Source organism: Petromyzon marinus, chromosome 24 (genome assembly GCF_048934315.1).
Source record: "Petromyzon marinus isolate PM22_M1 ecotype Great Lakes invasive population chromosome 24, UKy_Petmar_22M1.pri1.0, whole genome shotgun sequence".
Lineage (NCBI taxonomy): Eukaryota > Metazoa > Chordata > Hyperoartia > Petromyzontiformes > Petromyzontidae > Petromyzon > Petromyzon marinus.
In genome coordinates this window covers 15,932,775-15,958,192 of record NC_133690.1, presented here as the reverse complement: position 1 = coordinate 15,958,192, position 25,418 = coordinate 15,932,775, and the positions used below count along the sequence as shown (strand labels likewise).

Genomic DNA, 25,418 nt, shown 5'->3' with positions numbered 1-25,418 from the left:
ACCAGACACAAAGAGGCACCTCCACTTTCTTGTTCTGCCCCTTCTTAGAACCTCCCCGACGCCCCTCCCCTCGTCACATTCCCAGCGTGTGACCTCCCCTCGCTTCTTGACGACCACCTGCACAATGATCCACTCGTCATTACTCATTACACAAACACTTTGGCGATGCTGCTGCTGCTGCGGCTGCGTTGGCAGTGTGGTGCATAAACACAATTGACAAACAATAATAAACTATAACTACTGTGGCCTTGAAAGGAAATCTGTATATAATAGACGACGTTTTCGGAGATTGCGCTTCTTCATAGCAAAGAGATATACAGGCCAGAGAGAGAGAGAGCGATACAGTGGAAATATGATAGATATATCTGACATCTCTATATCTCTGTGCTATGAAGAAGGTTCATTGCCCCAAATGTCGTCTTTTAGATATTGTTTTCTCTTCACAGCCACACTGTGATATGGACGGACGTGCTGAGCGTACCAAGTGCTTTAGTTTCATCCAGAACAGGTCCGGAGGGGCTGCTTCTGGAATTGTATCGGCACGTCTCGAACATCTCGCCTTATTTCTTCCCCGTGCTCCTTGCCATATCATCGGATTCTCGGAATCACGTCCAATGATTCTGGAGAGAGGCTATGTGCCTCGCACCACCTTACGCCGATAAGGTCCAGACTTGAATCCAGCCCCCCCCCCCCACCACGGGGCAGTGCTCTGGGCAACATCGAGAAAGCAACGTAGCCCCCCGCCTGTGACCGGCTGTGGCTTACATCTGACAACATGCTCACAATTCGCCATCATCATCATAAGTAGTCACGATCATAAATCCACTGCTGGGTGAAAGTATCACTAAGCCGAACAATCTCTCCCTTAATTGAATTAATTAGCTGCCCAGCAATAATTACCAGGCCTTGCGATCAAATCACCCTGATTGGGGCCGATCTGGTCAGATCTCAGAAGCTACGCGTGGGTTGGATGGACGACTGCCCTACGAACCCGGCCACCCGAGTTCGATTCCCGCACACGGCCAACGCCAGTGACGAATATTTGAGCCGGTTTTGGACCTCCCCCTAGGTAGACTCAGCCTCAAATGAGTACTCTGGTGCGGTGTATAGGCATCAGCACTGGTGAGACAAAGGTGGCCGGGCGTGGTGCTGGCCACCCAACCCCTCGTGTGCCGTGCCGGCCTTCTTAGGCGCTACTGGCTAACAGCGCTTGCCCCAACAGTCTGTTCAGGCTATACGGGGCATACTTTGATACTGGCAGAAAAAAGGGCCCATGAGATACGGGGCATCTTTGCATTTGTTTTGGATGGACGACCGCAATATGGACAACATGGGTCGGTAAAGGCTGCTGCGTTGCCACGGTTAAGGGGGAACGCGGAGGGGCAAGCGTCGCCACATCTGTTGTTAAGCGGCGCTTCTATGTTCCCCGCCTTCACATAATCAGCACTGCCGCGCAGCGTGCTGAACGTGTGGCCAAATCACTCCCCCGCGCCGCTCTCCCCCGACCACCGCACAGGTGTGGAGAGTCGCGCTCATCCAGCAGTGGATTCAAACCCAGCGCCCGTAGTAACCACACACGCAGGCGCGATGAATGCGACCCGCCCGGCGCATAGGACACGAAGTGGGTGACCCCCTCTGGGTAAATCTTTGCAGCGACGATCCCGCCGCAGATGTGAAGGCGCCGCGTTCCGTGCCTTACCCCAAACGCAGGGTCAGAGACGCTCGCAAAGTTGTGCTGAAGTCAACGCCTGTATAATTAGCCCCCCCCCCCCGCGCGCTTTGCTCAGCGACTTTTAAGGGAGGAGGAGGACTTATCGATTGAACGACAGGGACACACGCACACGTAAACATACACGCGCACACACACGTAAACATACACGCGCACACACACGTAAACATACACGCGCACACGCGCACACACGTAAACATACACGCGCACACAGAATGTTCGGGACACATCCCTGCCTCTCGCATAGCCCCACACATTCCCACAATCTATCTCCCAGCGCAACTCATCGACCCACATACCCTCATCAGCCGCCTCATCATCTCTGTTACACCCCCCCACCACCCACCCATCCACCCTCCCACCCACCTAATCCCCTCAACCAAAAACGTATCTCTCCTTCCTAGCCAAGAATAAACCAAGAACTTAACACCACCATCAACAGCACGCACTCACTCACCCACCTCCCATCCACCACCTCCTCCTCCATCCTCTCCTGGTGTTCCCTCCCCCCTCGCCAGCACCGCCTTGATCTCACGCGCGTGTTCTCGTGGGGTTGTGGGGTTTGGGGGCTTTATATTCCACTCCGGACTCGAGGCAAAGCTTAGACTCTGCGTGGCCACACCGCCTGCCGACTCTCCCCTCGTCTCTCCTCTCCCGTCCGAGGTGAGAGACAATGAGGCGAGAGCACGAGAGATGCAGGGGAGAGAGAATTAAAGATGCAGGGGAGAGAGAGTGAGAGATGCAGGTGGAGAGAGTGAGAGATGCAGGGGAGAGAGAGTGAGAGATGCAGGGGAGAGAGAGTGAGAGATGCAGGGGAGAGAAAATTTAAGATGCAGGGGAGAGAGAGTGAGAGATGTAGGGGAGAGAGAGTGAGAGATGTAGGGGAGAGAGAATTAAAGATGCAGGGGAGAGAGAATGAGAGATGCAGGGGAGAGAGAGTGAGAGATGTAGGGGAGAGAGAATGAGAGATGCAGGGGAGAGAGAGTGAGAGATGCAGGGGAGAGAGAATGAAAGATGCAGGAGAGAGAGAGTGAGAGATGCAGGGGAGAGAGAATGAAAGATGCAGGAGAGAGAGAGTGAGAGATGTAGGGGAGAGAGAGTGAGAGATGTAGGGGAGAGAGAATTAAAGATGCAGGGGAGAGAGAATGAGAGATGCAGGGGAGAGAGAGTGAGAGATGCAGGGGAGAGAGAATGAGAGATGCAGGGGAGAGAGAGTGAGAGATGCAGGAGAGAGAGAATGAGAGTTGCGGAGGAGAGAGTGAGAGATGTGGAGGAGAGAGTGAGAGATGCGGAGGAGAGAGAATGAGAGATGCGGAGGAGAGAGAGAATGAGAGATGTGGAGGAGAGAGAGAATGAGAGATGCAGGGGAGAAAGAATGAGAGATGCAGGAGAGAGAGTGAGAGATGCAGGGGAGAGAGAATGAGAGATGCAGGGGAGAGAGAGAGTGAGAGGTGCGGAGGAGAGAGAATGAGAGATGCAGAGGAGAGAGAGAATGAGAGATGCAGAGGAGAGAGAATGAGAGATGCAGAGGAGAGAGAACGAGAGACAGATGACAGAGAATGAGTGACAGTGAGAACGAGAGACAGACGAGAAGATGAATGGAAGAGTGCAGACGGAGAGACGCAGTGGGAGACAGTCAAAGCGAGTAACGATAGACAGGGCTAAGAGGAAATGAGCAGGAGAATGATTGAGAAAGCAGCCTGAGACAAAGGACGGACACGTGAAAGACAGAGGGACAGGCAGGCCGGTGTCTTGCACGCGTATCACGCGTCACAGCATCTCACATGCGTTGATCTATAAAATATATATAGTTAATAACAGTCGTCGGCAGTCCCTCGGGGTTCGCGGACGACGTCCATCAGGTTTGGTGGCTGGCTCTTGAGGTGACTGAGGAGTCTAATTCTGAACCCGCAGATCTCTGGGCGCCACGCGGTCCCAGGTGGAAGTGGCGATCCGCAGTGCCGTGAAAGGACAACAAAATATTGATGGCCTTTCATGATTGTAAATAATGATTTGTGTGGTATGAGGAAGAAGGGTCATTGTCTGAAACGTCGCCTATGATATGGGTTTTATTTTTTTTTGCCGTTGAAGGCCGCGGTATTATGGACGAGTGGTTGTTTTGTTGCTAACTGTGATTGTGCACCACCGCAAACGAAGCATCAGCAAATGGTTTGTTTATCGGCGTCGTGTCTGCTCGGTCTAAGACAGAGGTCGGAAACCCGCGCTTCCGGAGTCGCATGCGGCTCTTCAAGAACTGCATCGGGACGTTTTTTTTTGTATTCTTACTAAGGACAATCGCCGTCTCGTATTCACGCGTGCATAGCGGCTCTTGAAATATTATGAATTTTTTTTTTCCCTTCAAACTACCGAATGTTTTTGTTTGGCGTTTGCCTACCCCAGGGCTAAGAGGCGCGCATCAGTAAGGGACTCTCGGCAAAGAGGCGACTCGTCTCTGTCAGGCGTCAAGAGGCAACGCCGCGTGTGGACGCGCGTTTTGTCGTGGGGCATGCAGGCGCGATGCGTTTGTTTGCGTCTAGCGATAGGTGCCGGGGGCTATGGAGGCGTCTTGTTGGTCGATGTGTTTGTTGTTGTTGTTGTTCCTGCGCTCGTGCAGTAGCGGAGCTTCGGACGCTGATCTTGGGACGGGTTACTCCCAATAACCATCGTGATCGGTAGCTGTTGAGGGGTGCATCGATTACAGCAGTGGCCAAGCCAGTGAGTTGCCTGTGTTAAAGATAATTTCGTCTCTGCCACAGGGATGTTGAATTCTGATGATGTCTATCACATAATCGGCACATCGTATGTTAAGTGATATCATCATGAATTTATTAAATGAATTCATAATCATAAAATACATATATTATCATTATCACGGTCTTCATATATTGTATGATCAGCTAAGTCTAATCCTCATCACCATGAATTAATTATTAGAATCATCATATACATATCTGTATCATTGTCTATTAAATGCAATCATCATCAAGTATCTGTAAGCATCGTGATCAATTATACACAACCGTAGTACAAAAATAATCACCATCTAATGAATGCAGTCGTCATCATCATCATTACAACCACCTAAGTGAGGAGGTCACCAATTAGTCGTAAAGCCTTCAGTGGACCGTGTTAAGTTTTAATTTAGCTCGGCCACAGTCATGTGGAATTTAGATTTGGCGCAACAGATCCGATAACGAAATCAGGCACCTCACTGCAATTGGAAGATTGCGAGGCATCCTTGAAGCGACATTTTAAAGTTTACCAGCGGCCCCGTAAAAAAAAACCATTCACTCAGAAGTTTGGCAACAAGACGATTCACCCCGAATGTACCCGGAACTCGGTGGCTAAGCAAGGATTTGAGCCTGGATAATCCTTGGATGAGAGACTTCCTGCGAATACTTTGGATGTTGTGGGCTTGTGCCGTGAGGAGGCCAGAAGATAGCATTCTTAGTAGTGGAATCTTGAATGCATCCGTGCGTAGCTTTCGTATGCCCGGTGGGTTGTATCCAGCTTCTCCAGTTCCCTTACACACCAATCCAGGTGCTGTGTCTCAGTGTGGCAGGACCCTCCTGAAAAAGATCACTAGTATTAATATAACACGAATAATGTACACGACTAATAATGGCAAGTATCAGTAATATTTGTATACATTTTAACTGTATTATTTACAATACGTGTAATGACATTATTAGCATTGCAATTGACAGTGACATTACTTAAGTTGACAGTGATATTGCTTCAGTTGACAGCGATATTACTGCAGTTGAAAGTGATACTACTTCAGTTGACCGCGATATTACTGCAGTTGAAAGTGATACTATTTCAGTTGACAGCGATATTACTGCAGTTGACAGTGATATTGCTTCAGTTGACAGCGATATTACTGCAGTTGAAAGTGATATTGCTTCAGTTGACAGCGATATTACTGCAGTTGAATGTGATACTACTTCAGTTGACCGCGATATTACTGCAGTTGACAGTGATATTGCTTCAGTTGACAGCGATATTACTGCAGTTGAATGTGATACTACTTCAGTTGACAGCGATATTACTGCAGTTGAAAGTGATATTGCTTCAGTTGACAGCGATATTACTGCAGTTGAATGTGATACTACTTCAGTTGACCGCGATATTACTGCAGTTGAATGTGATACTACTTCAGTTGACCGCGATATTAACGTTTTTCTCACCCGGTATTTTCCGGAACGCCTCTAGGCCGGTGCAGGGAATATCGGCGTAAGGCACTACCACGAGAGTACAAGGAATGCATACCCCCCCCCATAACAACCATACATTACCGTGGCCCCGTATTGCTACAGCCTTACGAACAGGTTCAGGACGAAGGTTTGCGTGGATGTGTCGTGGCCAAAATCATTCGCCGCGAGACAGCGCGTCCACACCGTTTGGCGGCTTCGCTCGCGATGGACGCAGCACCTCGGGGTGAACGGAGGACGCGTGGGGATGAAGGCCGAGACGGGCAGCCAGCGCCAAGACGCATGCCTCCGAGATTTTAATTATAGCTCTGATTTCTCCTATCTCCAAACAAGGCAGGGGCGAGGGGCTGGGGCAGTTGGGAAGGGGGGGGGGTGCAAGGGGGAGGGGAGGCGTGATGCGATAGGGGGGTGGGGTGGGTAGTGTGGAATTCGCTGCGATGGTGTGTGTGTGAGAGTGTGTGTTGTGTGTGTGTGTCCGTCAGGTTGAGGAGCGGTAGTGCAGTGGTTAGCGCGCTGCGATGCGAAGTCGGCGACCCGAGTTCGATTCCCGCTCACGGTCGACACCAGTGACGATTATCTGAACCGGTCCTGAGCCTCCTCCAGGTCTACTCAGCCTCAAATGAGTACCTGGTGCGGTGTGTAAACATCGGCACTGGAGAAACAAAGACGGCCGGGCGTGGTGCTGGCCACCCACCCCCTCGTGTGCCGTGCCGGCCTTCATAGGTGTTCACATAACAGCACTTGCCCAAACAGTCTGTTAAGGCTATACGGAGGATCTTTGTCTTCGTATGGTTTATGTTAGAGGGGTGATGGGGGTCAGAGGGAGGAGAGGGAGCGTTGGGGGTGTGTGTGGTTATAGGGGTGAGATCTTGGGACGTGGGGAGGGGTGAGGGTCAAAAGAACTGATTATATTGTTTTTTCGAGTGCTGCTTACAAAGACGATTTCACTTCAGCAATTGAAGCAATTGGCGGGACCCCGGGGTCCCGCCAAATTATTCAGTTATTCCCTAAATCATACGAATAATTAATTTAATCTCGACTCTGAAAATGGTGTTAGGTCACACCATAATCATTATTTTCCATGATCATGAACCATGTTCTATCCACCAATGGACGACGCCCCCCCCCCCCCCCCCCAAACTGGCACCATTCCTCACGGTCCTACAATGCCGGAACCATCTATGTCATGCTTGCACGATGAGCTGCTCTGATAAACTCTGAAATCCATAGGCCAATCTAATCACAAGCAGCAGTAGTTTACACCCGATGTCAGATCACTCAGCACTCTCGCTCATGTCTTACTCATTGCTGACCGCGCTTAGACTCACAATAAATCTCAGACCATTTTATCGGCAACTTGCCAAATACGAAACGAATAACTGCTTAAGCCAGGCCCTATTTACAAAAAAAAGTATGTAAGTTGGGGGTGACGATAACAATTAGCTGGGGATCAAAGTAGATTGACAGCACAACCTGGCTGGCAGGCACAGCCAAAAGTGTCACAAGTCCATACTTGGCATATGCTGGCGTGTGCATGTGTGTGTGTGTGTGCGCCCGTGCGTGTGTGTATATATATACACTCCGTATGTCACTGCTTGCGAAGGATTCTTCGGTTCGCGCGTGGCAGAAGGTCCAAGAGAACTAAATAATGTGGAAGGGAATGGCAAGCATTCGACCCGTCGGCGGTCCTACGTTGAACTGGCACAGATGAACTGCTCCAGTTGAACTGGCACAGATGAACTGCTCGAGTTGAACTGGCACAGATGAACTGCTCCAGTTGAACTGGCACAGATGAACTGCTCCAGTTGAACTGGCACAGATGAACTGCTCCAGTTGAACTGGCACAGATGAACTGCTCCAGTTGAACTGGCACAGATGAACTGCTCCAGTTGAACTGGCACAGATGAACTGCTCCAGTTGAACTGGCACAGATGAACTGCTCCAGTTGAACTGGCACAGATGAACTGCTCCAGTTGAACTGGCACAGATGAACTGCTCCAGTTGAACTGGCACAGATGCGGCGAAGCGCGCGTCACTTTCGACGCATGTCCCAAGGCACAGCTCCCGTTCATTGTTGTCACGAACACGGGTTGATAAAGGTGAAGTCACGCGCTTGACAATCTTACAAACGGTTTGCTCCACCAACTGTTGGGTGGGAAGGCCTTGCATATAACACGCCATGGTCGGTCGCGGGCGATTGCGTGATCGTTTGAAGCGTACTCCGCCCCGCTCGCCGCTGTGACGGGGAGTCGAAGTCAGGATCCCGAGTTCAGAGCCACCACTCCTTCCCCGATAAGATGTAAAAAAAAAACCCATTCATACCATATTTAGGAACATTCATAATTTAAAGAAACAAACAATAAAACATTTGAAACGCTTGCACTTAATAAAACGCTAAATCAAGGCACAGTATACACAAGCAATCACCGGCAGCGGCCATGCTCTAGCCACTGGTGGATGAGATTCTCCCCATGCCAATCGCCACCCCTCGTGGTTCAGTGGCGCCGCAGTCCATGTGACGCCCGCGCGCGCCGCTCATCGCACCGCTCTGCCTCCACAGTTGTCGCGACTCTCGCGCTGGTTGAACTTCTTTCGCACCGTACGTAGCCAACCGTGCCAATCATCGGAGATGCGGGGAAAAGAACAACAAACGAAACGCAAAGTAGTTTTAAAGACGTCAGTTTAGCGATCCCTCCCTTGACTGCTATTCCGCTACCGGTCTCATCAATCGCCCGATACGATGCCTTCCAGCCAAGTTACGTGCCCTTGCCTAAGCCCACTTAACCTTTCTTGAGAGTCAATGCGATGTCTCTGCGTTTGAGTGTCTTCCCTGGATCCCACGTGCTCATCTCTCTGTCTCCTGCCATCAAAAGGTGTCGAAGGACATTGTGTCTGCAGGCTACAGATAGGGAAAGAATGAAATAAGCTCAGTGTGGGGTGTTCGGTCCACGTTAAACATAGCTTGATAAGGTACACTGCATATCTAGAATGCATGAAGAGGTATTAAAATAGCTAGTTAGGGTATGCGATAGTGTACAACAGAATATGGAATTACGTCGGAAAGCATCTAAATATAGATGATTGTTTCCACGCTGCACAGAAAAGGCAAGGGACCAGATTAGCTCGTGTCGACTATTAGTTGACTAGGGAAATCATCATCATCATCAAATTGCACATTTAATGACAGGTTAAGTTAGACATTTAAGGGAGATCTTTTGGGCCGTTCGGCCTTCTTTAGAGAGACCGTAAAAATAAAAACCCCACTGTAATATGTTACTGGCCTGGATGGGCTCAGTGGCTTGCTGTGCACCGCCCCACGAACCCGGCGTCACTGAGTTCGATCCCCGGCCCTGGCCAAAAGTTAGCCGTGAGAGTTATATCTGAACCGGTCCTTGGTTCCGCATCAACATCATCATCATCGTCGTCATCACCAACCCGCACTGACCAGCATGGTGAAGTATGGTCAAATAAATATGGCATGCAGAGGGCCTTCCTGCAGCAGGGGATTGATAAAGGTGCTGCAGAGAGATACGTTCGCCGATATAGCTACTTGGTAGCGTGGGAACGCATCACGCTACTCAGCCTGCTTAGCTGTGCAGAGCAGGGAGCAGGAGTTGACGAGAGCGTTCGTAAGAGCAATGCTCAGCTGGTCTTGTGTTGTAGCACAAGAGGGCGGTCATTGTTTAATTGCTTCATGCATACGACGATGACATCGAGGGTTTTAGCAGCAGGGCCGTGAGAGGCACGATTTTGATGGTGGTCGAGTGAGCAGTTCGATTGATCGAAGATCAGTTTGGTTGATCGACATCGACAAAGATCCGTGCGAATACGTCCGCCACCTACTTGCCGCGCTGACTTCCATCGGACTCCCGTGAGAAATGTGTCATAAAACGCTGTTGTTCACGTTGCGTAAGTGTGCGTGCCATAAGGTTGATGATGCTAAACAGCGGTCGGATAAGGCTGTTGCAAGAGGTGCGTACTGTTCGCGAGCACCTTTTATGGTGAGAGTGAACCAGTTGATGCCGGCCTCATGCACCAACGAAAATCGTTATCGCGTCCTTGTCTGGGGCATCCCTTAGATTGACTCAGACTCAACAAAATGTTTATATTTTTTCTGGTGACACGCGATCAACAACAACGCATTGAATGTGGAGGAGAATACGGGTCAAGCTGGTCACCCCCGCATCAGCATTAATAGGTGCTCGCAAAAACGAATCGCGTTGACTGCGTTCGCGCGCTTAAAAATACACATCTGGGTCACCGTTCGTCGGCACCGTGAGCACTTTTGTGGGCCACCGAAGGAACCCCGGAGAGAGATCTTGGTGGTTATGTCCCGACATCGCTGTGCCACGACTTCACGTTCCGCATTTGCGATGCGCGCGGCTGTTATTGTCGCTGCTATTTATAAAACGCGATGCATAGGGAGCGTCTGTGTCAGCCCGATTTTTTCTGACCAGCTCCCCTACTCGCTCAGTGTATAAATACAACTGAGCAATGAGGGACAGGTCTTGCTGGACAGGGAGTAAATTTGGAGTTTTGGGTGGAGGAGGATGGTGGTGGGGGAGTGAGAGGGATGATGCCTCGCCCGGACCCGCGGTCCTTCCCCCTACACCTGCCACGATCTCTCCCCCCACCCCACCACCCTCTCCACTTTCCACAGTGGAACCAGCAGCGCCGTTGACTGACGTCGTCTCAGATCGAGAGAGGGGCGCGGGATGGTGGGGGAGGGTCGGAGGGAGGGGCGGGAGACAAACGATGCAGGGGGCGGGCACGGCAGAGCGCGCGTTGATCGCAACCTCGACGAAGGATCGACAGAATGTGTGACCGGACAATGCGTTTTGTCTTTCGTGCATTCTCCTCCGGCTCCTCGGCCGCATTTGGCAAAGGCGGAAACGAGGCCCATCGCGTGGCCGTGCTCATTGTAAGCAGAGGGCCCGCCACTCGTGTTCAACATCGTGCCAACTTTGTTTTCTACTTCACTGTAAGAATTTGCAATGGGTGGCTGATCCTTCAAAGGAGGGAGGGGGCTGGGGGAGGGAGGGAGGGGGGGCTCAACCATTCTGATGCTACGGTGATCGTTCAGTGGGGTGAGGGGGGGAAGGGAGAGTGGGGTGGAGGTAGCGGGGGGGGGGGCTTAGCCCCCCTGATTTTACGCGGCTGAGTTGAACTATGGCAGCCCAGGTCGGGGTTGGGCCGGGTCAGTCTCGCTCGCATTGGAGTTTCGCGAGGATTGCCGTTTGGGGATGAGTGGACGAAACGAGATGCCATGTGGAGTTTGGGGGGGGGGGTGGGGGATGGTTCGGAGGGGGTGAGTTTGAGGATCTGCACGGCTAGGGAGGGGAGGGCGCAGTGAAATCCGATCTCTCGTGCGCAGCTGCGATTTTACCCCCCCCCCCCACGCGTCAAAACGTCGGCCTTCCCCGCACGCACCTGTCCTTGATGCCCGCTCCGTCTCGTCAACTTTGCGGGCCCTGATTAATGCCCCGGGTGTCTGGGCGCCGTGCGAATCGTCACAGCGGCGCGCCACGTGCAGCCGCGTACGCTGAAATAACCCGGGGATGTTCAGGGCGCGAAGCGGGGAGAATGTGGCGACAGGGAGTACAGGGGGTGATCAGTGCGTGCCTCCAGCGGTCTGGCCATCCCAGTCAGAATAATCAGAATCTTTATTTAGACTGGAGAAATCCGATGAGCTACAAAGCTTTTTTTTACAGATGTCCAGTTAGGGCGGATCAGAAAGTTACAACAACAAACAATATATATAAAAAAACGATAGGAAGTGCAAAGTATGGAAAAGGTAAGCAAATCAGAATAAACTACACTAATCTTTTTTTATTTAGCAGGTAAGGCCCACTGAGCCATTCGCTTATTTTTCTGCAGCGATCTGGCCACAAAAATGCCCGGAGAAAAACCACGCATGCTATGGGATAACACTTCTAAGTTGGCGCTAGATGAGTCACACACACCCACACACGTGTGTGCTGCCACCTCTTGTCCGCCTTTGTATATCTTAAAGGCGATCGCGGTGATAATAATGATGATGGTATTTGGTGACAATTGGGCATGGCTCGTTGTGCGGTCCGACGCGACAAACGCTTGTAACATTATCCGACGAGCGCGTGTCCCACTGACAGCTTTCGCAAGGACGGGTCGCGCAGTGTGTGTGCGGGGTTTGGGGGTGGGGGTGGCTACCTCTTTTGATTGACCCCGACCTGAATGACTTCCCAGAATAGGCCCTAATAAATAAACCTCAAATATCACTCGCGCAGGTATTCAGCCGTGGCGACGCGACTGGTCGACCGCTTGCGGCATCGTGCGGTTTCATCTTTCTCTGGAGGTCATTATTCATGCTCGGTGTTTGCCGCAGCGGAGCTTCGAACAATTGTGCGTGGCGATTTAAAAAAATATATATTTTATAAGTGAGAAAGATGCCCGCAAAGTCTCCCAATTGTCTCCAGGAATTCTGCGGACAAACTGGGGGCCGTGCTATTTGCTCGTAAATAAAGGTTGTTGTTGTTGTTGTTTTTTGTTGTTGGGTTAGATCGCGTAAATATATAAACATGTCGTAAAACCCGCCACCACCCGACACAGCGAATTAGTAAGATTTGTGCGGTAAACAAGACGTGCCAATTAATCACAACTTCAGCACACCGGTGTGTTGGAGAGTAAACCCACAATAATTATAATTCGAGTACAACGCACTGCTGCTGATTACAATGTTCAGCGTCATCAAGCGATATCCAGAATTAAATTTACGCGATCTAAACAACCCCTTTATTATGGATACAATTGGTCGCAAAAGCCTATATATTAAAATCCTATTTACCGTTGCACATTTCGTTCGACGCAATCAAACCTACACGGATTCTCTTGATGCAATATAAGTTATAACTATAGGGACACAGTCTTAACAACGTAAAAATAATACCCCATCAACGGCCAACTATGCCGTACGTTAAACTTCTTTCGCAACGGACGTAGTCAACCGTGCTAATCGGAGGTGCGGGGGAATTGACCACAAACGAAACAACATCAAACATTTCTAAAAAAAGATCTCGATTGCAAAGTGCATTGCTCCAGTGGACGATCCTGTCATCCGCGTACTTAGCCGGGGCATCACGGCGCCGTCTCCTGCTGTGTGCAACACCCTCCGTTTGCGTCCCAGTCTGCTCATAGGGCAGTCCTGCTCCACAACACGCGTCACGGCGTGCATGTGTCCACTATTATACATTGGGGATATCCCGCGTGCCCCTAGCTGGCCCTCGGTGGCTCCACAATCACCAGTTCAGTGGAGATCAAAATGGTGACTCCGTGTCCCCCGAGTCGATCGCGGTGTCTCCGTGTTGCCGTGTCACTGTGAACTTATGTTTCTGTATTTCCATAGCCTTCTATCCCTGTGTGTCCATGTCCCCATGTTTCTGTTTCCCCATGACTCCATGCCCCTGCGATCACCTGGCCATGTTCCTCTGCCTCTGCCTCTCAGTGTCCCCGTGTCCCCATCATCCCATTGTTTCTGCATCTCCGTGTCTTAATTTCCACGTGTCCCCGTGTCTCCATATATCACCGCGTTCCTGTGTCTCCGCCTCGCCTGTCTCCATTGTCCGGTGCAAACCCGGTTCTTTTCCACGGGATGATAAGTGGCTGCTGGGCGGTTGTGGGGTCATTGTCGACTAATATGGGTCGTTACTGTTAACGCGGCCCGTTCTGCCCGCCACTGCAATGCTAAATGATAGCACGTGCCATTGATAAATCGTGAAATTCACGGCGCTTGTTTTGTTTTGTCTCGCTCGCAGACTCAGCCGCCGACCATGTCCGAGGAGGAAGTTTATGAGGAGGAGGTCGAGTAAGTGCACCACTTGATATCGCACCACTGTCACTTTCTCACTTCCAAGCAGAGTTTCGAACAATTTTCAGCCATTTGTCAATCCACCGTTCAATGAGGGCTTCCCCCAAAGCGCGTCGCTCACGTGGGGTTATTTCACTATACTTCACCACTCTTGTCAGCACGGATCGGTGGGGGGGGAGGAGGGGGCGCAGGGGACACTGGCCACTGATGTTGGTCGTGGTCTGGAAGCGAATTCAGATCGCCACGTGTACAGTTTGTTGTCCTTCCCACGATTAGCACGGTTGGCTACGTACGGTGCGATAGAAGTTCAACATGCGTACATACATTGCGCAGTGGACGAACCATCGACACCGTCGTAGTATAACAAAAACAGCGACATTTTAGTTTTTTTACCCTTAATTTGGTAACGAATCCACTGAATACGTGCTACATTCCAGCTTTCTAAGCCCCTATAGAACTTCTTCAGACGCTTCATCACTCGTGTGTGAGCCGTGTGTGAGAGCTGTGTGTGTATGTGCAGTGAACATTGTAGCGCAATCAATGACTGTAACAATAGCCACAATTATGACCAGCAGATACACACGCACAGCAGATGTGCCTCAAAGTTGACACTGGGCCCTGCTCTCGATATAATTGATGACTCCCAATCTACACTGAATGGCATTGCTTCCATGTAACATTTCGCAACTATTCCATATCGCTCAGGGCTGAGCGCGTTATTTTATCTTGTCAACTATGAATGCAACTAGTTTATTAACTTAACACGTGTAGGCAATATTTTTATATATATAAAAAAGCGGTGCAGTGGCGCAGTGATGATCTGGGTTCGATTCCCGACCATGGCCAACGTGAGTCAACGAGAGTTTGATCTGAATCGGTCCCGGGTCTCCCAACTTCACCAAGCAGCACTTACCAGCATGATGAGGAATGTTCAAACAAAGCCCACGGCACCTCACGGTGTGCGGAGGTCTTCATCCAGCAGCGGAATTAGAAAGGGGGGGGGGGGGGCTGTACATGCACACACGTGTATAATCCGTCTTTGTTGTCTCTAATTGTGTGTTCTGTCGTGTGTTTCTCCTTCTTCTCGTTTTGACAGGGAGCAGGAAGGTAATGTCACGGCATCGCAGACGCATGGGCGAGGGAGCGTGGGCACACTCACTGATGCCAGGCTGATGCCAGGCTGATGGCAGGCTGATGGCAGGCTAATGCCAGGCTGATACCAGGCTGATGCCAGGCTGATACCAGGCTGATACCAGGCTGCACTGGTCAAACCTGGTCCTCAGATCTTGACCGCGATCGTGTATACGAATACAACTCCATAGCTAACAACACCTCCCCTGTGAAACTATGAGGAATCCCAATTGCCTCTTGCTAAGGGGTGACACCGTGCATCGATCTGTCGATTAATAATATTAATAACTGTGTAAGCCCATGAGACACACACACTCACACACGCGCGCGTTTGTCCCCCTCCCCCCTCTCCAGAATCCTCACACGCGTGTACCACCTATTGCACACGCAGACACTAAGACGCACATAGACACACACACACGCGCGCGCGCGCGTCTCTCACGCCACGATTCTCGCGTATCGGCGTAACCAAAGGCGTTCGCTCCTCTCAACACGCGGACCACGCGCGCGTGTTCCGCGCCGCCGACGATGCCGCTCGGAGTCGAGGGGCGGGGGGGCAGCGCGCCACCTGCGGCGTCTGGCGTCGCTTCATCATCGCGCGCGTCCCACCACCACCACCACCACCCAAGCCCCCGCCGGCATTGCCAGCTTGCCGCGCTGCCCTCCTGCGCACAACATCGCTGCTGCTGCTGCTGGCGCCTGTCGGATGGCCGTGGCTTACTGGCAGAGACCGGCTGAGTGTCTCGCTCACCGACAGATTTGCCGTCGCGTTACATTTGCATTTGCTGAGCTGCGGACGATCGAACTGGGTAACGAGTGGACCTATTGACGTGCTGCTGATCCACTAATTTGGTGCAATGGTTGGCCAACCCAGCGAATGGCTGGCGGAATTAAAGAATGCTTGATTTGCTGATCATCCAACAGGCTCCGTGGTGGACTCCCTAACTTGCTGACTGGCGGATTAACCGAATGACTGGGTGACAGGTGGACTTACTGACGTGTTGACCCATTGGCTTGGCGGATGGCAGACTGACTGAAAGATTTGCTGACATACTGGCCGTTTAAAGGGCCTTCTGACTTGTTAACTCACTCAACTATCCGAGTTGTAGAGGCGCGGCGTTGAGCGATTTGCTGACCCCAATCCCTGGCCAATTGCCTCACTGGCTGACTGACTGGCATGGTGACTGACTGACTGGCTGACTGACTGGCTTGCTGACTGGCTTGCTGACTGGCTTGCTGACTGGCTTGCTTCTGGCGGGCTGCTTATCTCCTTTGCTTCCTCCGGGCGCTTCCTAGAAGAAGCTGAAGAGGAGCCAGAACCGGAGGCAGAGGAGGAGGAGGAGGCGGAGGAGGAGGAGGTGGAGGAAGGTAACAACGGAGATCGTAATGGTGTCTATGAAGACCAAACCTAGCACAGTCGTTTTGCATGTCGAAGCGCACAAGCACGTGTGTGTGTACTGGTACACACACACACACGCGTGGTACACACACTCACGTGTGTACATGTACACACACTCACGTGTGTGTACATGTACGCACGCATGTGCTGTGCATATGCGCAGAATTCCGAAAACACTGTCGGTTCTCTGTGGACGATTATATCTCAGTGCAATCTATCTGCAGATATACTTTCTCCATGCGAACCGCGATTTTCCCTTTTACGTTTGACTGGTTGATTTTATCCACGAGCGCACACTGCTTCCTATTTTCCTACTCTGGATACCAAATGAATTCATTTTTTGTCGTTATAAAAAAAATGAATATCTCCATTCGTTCCTCCTACCTTCCTTTGCGTTACGACGTTTCGTGTCAAATCCTCCTGCCCCTTGTCTCCCTTTTCTACTCCTGCTGCCTGCATGTTGCTGCCTTTTCGTGTGCTCGGCTCGTCTCGTCTCACTGTGACCTGAGTGGCACGGGCGGTGCAACTGTGGCCGGGTCCTCCGCGAACCCTAGGGGCCCCAGGTGCTGGGGGGCGATGACATCGAAGAGGGCCCATGCCAATCAGTGAGGTTTGGCACGTCAACAAAACGTGCCAATTAGTTACTACTTGAGTGCACCGGTGTGTTAAGCAGTACACCCACAACGTTTGCAATTTGGGTGGCTGTGACGTTTCGCTGATGAGTACAACCAGTTTCATCAGGCGATTTGTCAGAATTGACAAACCTTACCAATCGGCTGTGTCGGGTGGTGGTGGGTTAACGACACAATTATATCTGCGCGATCTAACCCATTGAGCCTCTATTATGAATCCTATCGGTTCATAATAGAGGCTCAATTGGCCCATGCCAATCACCATTTTTTCGCCTCTGCCCTCTCTGATGCATCCTCGCCTGGCTTTTGGCAAAGCCGAGAGCCGTTTTCCTTCGCGAACGAACGTCGTTCAAGAGGACGGTGAGAAGGCCGAGTTGATGGGGGCGACCGTAGCGGGCACAACGTGCCTGGCTATTAACTGGAGGGCAATGCGTGGACAGCTGCTGCTGCCACTGCTGCCGCGTAGATTTGTCGCCAACCGCAGTTGTTGGATGTTCCGGCAAGAATGCGGTGGCTTAACTCTCGTGTGCTTCCCCCCCCTTCCGCTCCCCAGGGTTAATCCACGGCCATGCAGGCACAGCAGATTTATGCACTCGCTCGCTCACTCACGCACGCACGCACGCGCGAGTTAAATACAAAGATCCGAATTTAGCCGCGCATAATTTGGACGCGAATTGCTGGTAGAGAGCGCCTCTTAAGGCGAGCTCTGTACCCGACCGCCTTTGTCTCCCCCAGTGGTGATGTTAAAACACCGCTCTAGGTAACTCACTTGAGGCTGAGTCGACCTAGGTGGGGGCCTGGGATGGGTTAAGATTCAAAGTGGTTGGGAATCGAACCCAGGTCAGCGGCTTCAAAAAGCAGTCGTAAAGCACCTCTTTGGGTGGCCAGCACCAGGCCCGGCCGCCTTTGTCTCCTTAGTGGCGATGCTGACACAATATACCAGGTGCTCATTTGATGCTAAGTCGACCTAGGGGAGGCCAAGGACACGGCTCAGAAAATCATTGCCGGGTTCGTAGCGCTGCCCGCTCACCACTCGACTACCGTTGCCCACACACAAACTGTCCAACACTTGGAACAGAGCTGGGGGTGGGGGGGGTGGAATCAGTGCCCCTGGACCAGACACGTGTCCGCAATGGGCACGTCCGTGCCGGTGGCGACGATCACGATGGCTTACAGCGCCTTGACCAGACTTCTCATTTCAGGAATGATGTACAAGGGTCGCCTCTTTTGCCCGTTGTTTTTCACTCACGACCCCACCAGCAGTCGCCCTCACCACCACGGGAATGGAGGGGGGGCGGTGCGGGTGTGTGTGTGTGTGTGAATCACGCTGACGCTTCTACGCTTGTTATTTTTTCGTCTTTGTGTTATGCTCCCGACGCTGTGCATTCGCTTCACACTGAACCCAGCCGAGGAAGAAGGTACGGTGCAGCAGTTGTAGCCTCAATATCTCTGCCCTCGTGGTCACGCGCTGCGTCGCCCTTTAAATTCATGTTGTTCCCGTATTTCGTATGTTCCCGTCCACCGTACATGTTTTTTTTTTCTCAAGAATTATCCCTTAACAGTATTATTGTGCTATGGAGAAGGGTCATTCCCCGAAACGTCACCTATTATCATTTTTTTTTTTACTTTTAAGGCCACCACCGGCTTTACCATCACAAAGGGTCTACTCAAATATATCGCTGTTGCTCTCATCTGTATCGTTGTGAAATTGCTCTGCATTGCGCTAACGGGTTGTCGTTTGCACGCGGCGATAACGACTCTTGCCATTGCAGAAGCCGTTCCCTGACATGTTGTGTCTAACTGTGCTCGGCTCTGTTTTAATTCACATTCTTCTTCGTCTTGCAGCTTACCGCACACACTCGCTGTTCGCAATCTGTTTCCCGATGTTTGCTGCCACCTGTTAAGCCCCACGCTCGTGATGAGAAAACATTCTGGGCGCAGCAGGCGCAAGCGCGCAACACACGTGCACGATTGAGTACACAAACGCACCCCGACACGTGCGCACAATGACAGTAATCCCCCATACAGCCCTAACGTACTGCTGGGGCAAGTGCTGTTCGCGAGTAGCACCTCTGAAGGCCGGTACGGCACACGAGGGGGTGGGTTTCCAGCAACCACGCCCGACCGCCTTTGTCTCCCGAGTGGAAATATTTACATACTGCACCAGGCACTTATTTGAGGCTGAGTCGACCTAGGGGAGGCCCAGAACAGGTTCAGATAGTCGTCCCTGGTGTCGGTGGGCGTGAGCGACAATCGAACTGGAGTCGCCGGGTCCGTAGCGCAGCGCGCTAACTGCTGCACTACCGCTCCCCACACGTTAACGCGCAAACGCACACACACACACACACGTGCAGGCGTACACACGCACACACATACACGTGTACATTCACAATATTTACACTCTTCCAGACACGCGCACACATATGTACGAACGTACACGTAAAGGCGAACGCACACGCGTACACACGCACGTACAAATGTGTACCTGCTGTCCCAAATGAAATCGCTGCTCATCCGCACGCCAAGATCGGAGAGGTAATTAATGTCACCATCACTGTATAATCGTTACTATTTATCCTCGTTATTAACAAATGTTCCTTTTCTTATTTTCTCCTCCATGATCGTGGGTGCCACTCAACTTACGTCGTCGCCGATGCAGGTACGTGCAGCGATGCCTCCCACGTGTTCCAACACTTTCATGATTTCGATTTAAAGCTTTCGTGATTGCAAGGATTCATCTTCTTTGGTTCTTTCGGTAAAGTCACGTAGAATGAGAATAAAATAATAAAATAAAATAAGACAATACAATTATCACGACGTTTCGGCCACAACACAAGTAGCCTTCTTCAGGTGAAGGAACAAAACTGTCGGGCGACAGAGCTTCATTGAAGAGCTTCATTGATGCTCTGTCGTCCCGACAGTTTTGTTCCTTCACCTGAAGAAGGCCGCTTGTGTTGTGGCCGAAACGTCGTGAGAATTTTATTGTCTTATTTTATTATTTTATTCTCATTCTACGTGACTTTACCGAAAGAACCAAAGAAGATGAATTTCATGATTCATTTACCATCTCATCTCAGACAAAACCACTTACAGAACGTCGCATTGGTCTTGGTAGAGACAGCATGCTTTGTTTTTCTCGATCTGTATTCCGTTGAAGTAGTCGGTGTCAATTTGATATCTGCTAAACTGAGCAAGCGGTGCTCATGTCCTGTTTTTTTCAGCTTTTAGCAAGTGGTGGAAATTCCACATTAGTTCGGCAGGGATTATTGGGTAATCTACATAATGGATGTACTTTAAAATGTAACTTACATTGAGACTTCTTAGGAACTGACTGCCCATTGCTCCACAACTCCAACTGCGTGGCGTTTAGTGGTTGTGCTGTACGGAACACGAATGGTATTTCAGGGTTGTTACCGCGTGCTGTTCGGAACGATGTCCGACGTTTCGCTCTTACATGCCGGGCGCTCCTTCGTTCGCTCGTCGTGGGAGCTTCGTCGTTTCAGTTCCTGAAGCTCCTGACGAAGCGAACCCGTAAACGTCGGACCTAACGCCGACACAGCTCGCCGTCGAACCCGAAATAGCATCGGAAGATCTCCGACTCGGATATCTCTCACGGCGTATCTCGCGCGAATAACCTCCCCCTCACCTCCTCCCGTCTCTTCTCCTCTGTTCTCCGTGTGTTCTTCTCCATTTGCCCGCGGGGTACACAATCCTTATCGCAACATTACTCCCCTGTCCGCGCAGCTCCCGCAGGTAACAGAAAGCTTGCGACGCATTTTTGGTTGTTTGGCTCGCGCAATGCGTGCGAGTCAAAAATCAAAACTTCGCTGCGGTTTAAAGCCACAGTGGCTCACGACGACGGATCTTCGTCTGGGTGGCTCCCCATAGCTTGGGTTTACACTTCGTTTAGTGTTGTTGTTGTTGTTTTAACCGAGCTCTTGTTTGTCTGCGCACTGGAATCTGCTGTATTGTTGTCACACGGGTCTGCTGTGGCAAAATATGAATTTGTGAAGCGATTACATCTCGAGTACTGTCTCAGGGCCCTCCGGCTACCTCCCACACGCATAGCCACTCCTTACAAACAAAATAAACAATTGGCCAAACATCCCGACTATGGCAATAACACACGCAATGGCATTGCTGCCGATAACATAACTGGAACGTCGTCTCGCGACGTGCAATTGAGGCTCGGGAGCCCCCTAATGGCAGCTTGTCCCCTATAGCAGGGTGTTCCTGAAAGGTCCCATTGATATAACCGCTTGCTCAACCCGAGCTATTAATACTTTGACGCTTGCATTGCCTTTGTTGCTGTTCGCGTGTTGGCGTTCTCTCGTCGCACACTGGCGGTGAGACAAGGTCATGAAGAAAGATGTCTCTGGTGCAGGCCGATCCGTTTCGAGGACAATGCGAGTATATTACCAGACCATCCATAATAGAGGTTTTTTGGGGGTTAGATCGCGTAAATATATTAATGTTGTGTCATTAAACCCGCCACCACCCGACACAGCCAATTAGTAAGGTTTGTCACGTTAACAGAACATGCCAATTCGTTACTAGTACAGCACACCGGTGTGTTCGAGAACAAAGCCACAAAATTTAGAATATGTTTACGTGACAAACCTTACTAATTGGCTGTGTCGGGTGGTGGCTGGTTCAATGACACATTTATATATTTACGCGATCTAACCCAAAAAAAACCTGTATTATGGATAATATTGGTCGCGATAGCCTACATGTTAAACCAAAATCATCAGATCATGTTTGTTTGCATGTTTTTTTCCCACAAGTATGTGTGGTTAATGCAGACTTCATGCCTTCTAATAGGTTATCTACTTGATGTTTGAACATCTTAACACCTCCATCTTTTATTGCCAGAAAGGGGTAAAGCCAATTCTTGTGTTTTCCCCATAATTTTGATACAGGGCAAAATAAAGGTCCCGTAGATACATTCTTGAGACTCAGCGATATCAGCAGATTCCACTGTGTGGCTGTCGATGTGTTGTAAGAATTGCTTGTTTTATTGTTGAGAGATTTGTAAAGATGCGTCATCTTTACAAGAGGCGTGGAAGAGTTTCCACTTGGAATTTTGAGTGACAGCTACTGGGGTCATCCCCTTGTCTCTGTGAGCGTTTGAGTCAGTGTGTTTATGTTCTTGAATGTTCTTCAGCCTGTGCAGGCTCAAGAATGATCGATGCGATGACTGTTTCCATGGGCAACTTTGAATTATCCTTATCGCCTGATAAATTAAAACGAAAAGGCCTTCAATACGGAGATTAAATGTGGGCAAGTCCGATTTTAGAAGTAAACATCTGTTGTCCGATGATGGAAAAAATAAACCATTTGTCAGGGCAAATTCGGATAAATAGCCAAGCGAAATGTTCTCTTGAAACGGGAGAACACTCGAATGGTTGAGCTGAACGCAAAATGTCACGGAGACAATCTCACATTTGTTGCGTGAATACACACACACAGGTGTGTTACGGGATGTGCAATGCAATTCCAGTGTTCAAGAATGAGTGAATATGGCAAAAGGAGCAAATGTATATTTTATGACGTGAAACGAAAATAGATTTGTTGAGAGAGGAGGCTCCCTTCATGGATCGGCTTTCCCAGCTTATGTCTATGAGACCATCACTCTACAAATGCAATAGAAATACGAGGAAGCACTCCGTCTCTAATTGGACGTACGCCGCGCACATTGGAACCGATCGGGAATGTAACCATCCCACAAGCGGCATCCTGCAATTACCGACAGAGTCATTGGATCATCTTACGACCTCCCGAACGAAAGCAACCTCCGCGTCTAATGAATTGCACCGGGTGCTTTCGAGAGGTTCTGCTTGCCCTTGCCATCAACCCGTGTTTGTTACATCTTGCGCTGAAGGCGACGGCGGAGGACTGCTACGTTAGCAGGAGGACTGCTACGTCAGCAGTCCTCCTGCTGTGCGTGTTTCACACCTGATGACGGTTGCTTGTGTCGCGATAGGAAAGGTCGTGATCTATTATTTTTTCTACCTACGTGACTTTACCGAAAGAACCAAAGAGTCTAAACCCACAACGTTAACAATTCGAGGACCCTGACGAATCGCCGGTACCGTTTCAAAAGTGGAAGGGTGCCGCGTGGCTGCGAAAACGAAAGTCGCGGGCCGCGTTCGCCCCCCCCCCCCCCCCCCCCACATTGCTGGCCGATCGCCGCACGCGTTCACGAAGCGGTGACTGTTACGCCGTTGGAAACAAAACAAAAATCAATGATACGACCCCCTGGAATAATGTAACGCACTCTAAGGGTGCACAAGTTGTCTGCGGTTGCAGTTGATGAGGAGGAGGCTGCGGGGGGGGGAGGGACCTGGGACGCGATACGCAAGTGTCATTTTTAATTATTGCCCGTGAGCGAAATTTGATTCAACCGGTGGTGACTGAAGCCCCCATTGGGTGCCATACCCAGTTATTTTAGGGGGGGGGTGCTCACGGTGGCGAGAGCTCTGTGAAGGAGCCCTCTTTAGGAGCCGAGCAGAGATAGTTACACGCGTCATATTCTGTGCCTCGGTTGTTTATTCGCTTGTTGCGGGACGGCCTCGACTGGGCGCCGCCATCGAAGTGTGGAATCTCTCTCAGGCGTCGCTCGGGCTTTCACGCGTGGTGTGCTTTCTCTGAGCCGACCGGTCGACGACCGGCACAAAGCCACGGAATTCGACACAGAGCCATGGAATTCGACACAAAGCCATGGAATTCCACACAAAGCCATGGAATTCCACACAAAGCCATGGAATTCGACACAAAGCCATGGAATTCCACACAAAGCCATGGAATTCCACACAAAGCCATGGAATTCGACACAAAGCCATGGAATTCCACACAAAGCCATGGAATTCGACACAAAGCCATGGAATTCGACACAAAGCCATGGAATTCGACACATTTTCGTCAAAAGCACCGCTCAAAGAGGAGCGCAAGTAAATACAGGATGCTTCAAAAAATGTGTTAACACTTCTGAGAATTTGCAACAACAACGCCACAAGAAATGTGCTGCCGCCTCCGGGCTCTGGAGACCGCCTGAAGAAGATTCCAGGCCACGTGCTGATAATGATGGCGAACAAGTGGGGGACTCTTTGACTTTAATGAAGCTATTAACATTATATTTGTTATCACGTTACAGTCTATTGTCCGATCTTTTTCCATTAAAAACGACAGTCCCATTATAAGTGGTAAAAACACAATGGAAGCACCCTGTCTATGTATAAGGCGACGTGTTGCCGATGGCGAATGTGTTGATTTTTGTTATTTGCGCTCACGCACAGCTGCTCATGGGGTCTCGCACATTTTTTTGTTGGTGAATTTAATTGGTCAAGTTTCTCCTGGTTAAACGAGTAACTAAATAACAAATAAACGAGCAACTAAATTGTAAGTAAAAATACACTGGGCTGGCAACGAGCGTTGCTCAAAAGAGCATGGTGACACTGACAGTCTTAAAATACGGTCGTGGAAAGGTCCTCATTAATTAATAAGTACAACATATTTTGGAAAAGAGATTGAAGAAAATGAAGCAAGTGGCAGCCCCACCCCGAGGTGCTCAGCGATGGTTCAATCTAGGGAGCAATACATTCCACCCCCCCCCCCCCCCCATGTGTGTGTGTGGGGGGGGTGCTGGAGAAAGGTCCCTGTTGAGCTTACGATGTTACAACGAAGCCGTGGATCACTGGCATTGAACAACAGCGTGTGTCTTAATCAAGCTCTGCTGTTGACTTTCATATATATATTCAGATAATGGCGATTCACGTTCATCAGTTTTCATCATCAGCCACCATCTATCCACTGCTGGATGAAAGTTTCTCCAAGCCGTTGCCATCCCTAACGGTCTCTTGGTGTGACGATCTTCCTGTTGACACCAGCCGACTAAATCGCTCCATCCACACGACGGTCGTATGCTGTCTAGCATCCTCCCTTCATTGGCTTGTGTGGTGATGAGAAAAAAAAATGACCTGTTAAATTATGACGACTGCAGCCGGAGGACTTCATCCAGCAGTGGATAGATGATGTCTGACAGTGTTGGATGATGGCGATGATGATTAAGAAAGACACACGTGCCTCCGTGCGTCGCCGCATGTGCTTTTGCGCACGTGGCGCTGATGGACAATGTTGCTTTGCGTTCCCCTGTCAACCTCCCTCCTGACCCTCCACCATGCTCATGGCTGCTCCACCATGACCACCAACAATCGACCACCACCACCACCACCAACCAACCAACAACATCAAACCCACACTTAGGAGATGAAGGTACAAGAGTCGTGTAACGCGTGACTGCGCATGCGAGCGCAAGAGACGTTGCTTTACGCCGGTGATCTCACGGTGCAACAAAAATATGGTTTTGTTCCTGGGTAGTTAGTGTTATTTTCTAAATGCTTATGCCTCAAAAGTACAGAAAATGGCTATTATTCCCCCAAAACTTTGCATTTGTGACCAGGACATTGAT

General features: G+C 50.4%; 1 long non-coding RNA gene across 2 annotated transcripts; it reads left to right on the top strand.

Moving 5' to 3' along the window:
• The first annotated feature begins 2,142 nt into the window (after positions 1–2,142).
• Positions 2,143–19,771, top strand: LOC142928918 (uncharacterized). Of its 2 annotated transcripts, XR_012945227.1 has the most exons (4): positions 2,143–2,392; positions 13,734–13,783; positions 14,883–16,285; positions 18,355–18,367. It is a non-coding gene; the product is annotated as an uncharacterized LOC142928918 (long non-coding RNA). The 2 variants fall into 2 exon arrangements; XR_012945226.1 differs by having other exon boundaries at positions 2,205–2,392; positions 14,883–19,771.
• The last annotated feature ends 5,647 nt before the right edge of the window (positions 19,772–25,418 follow it).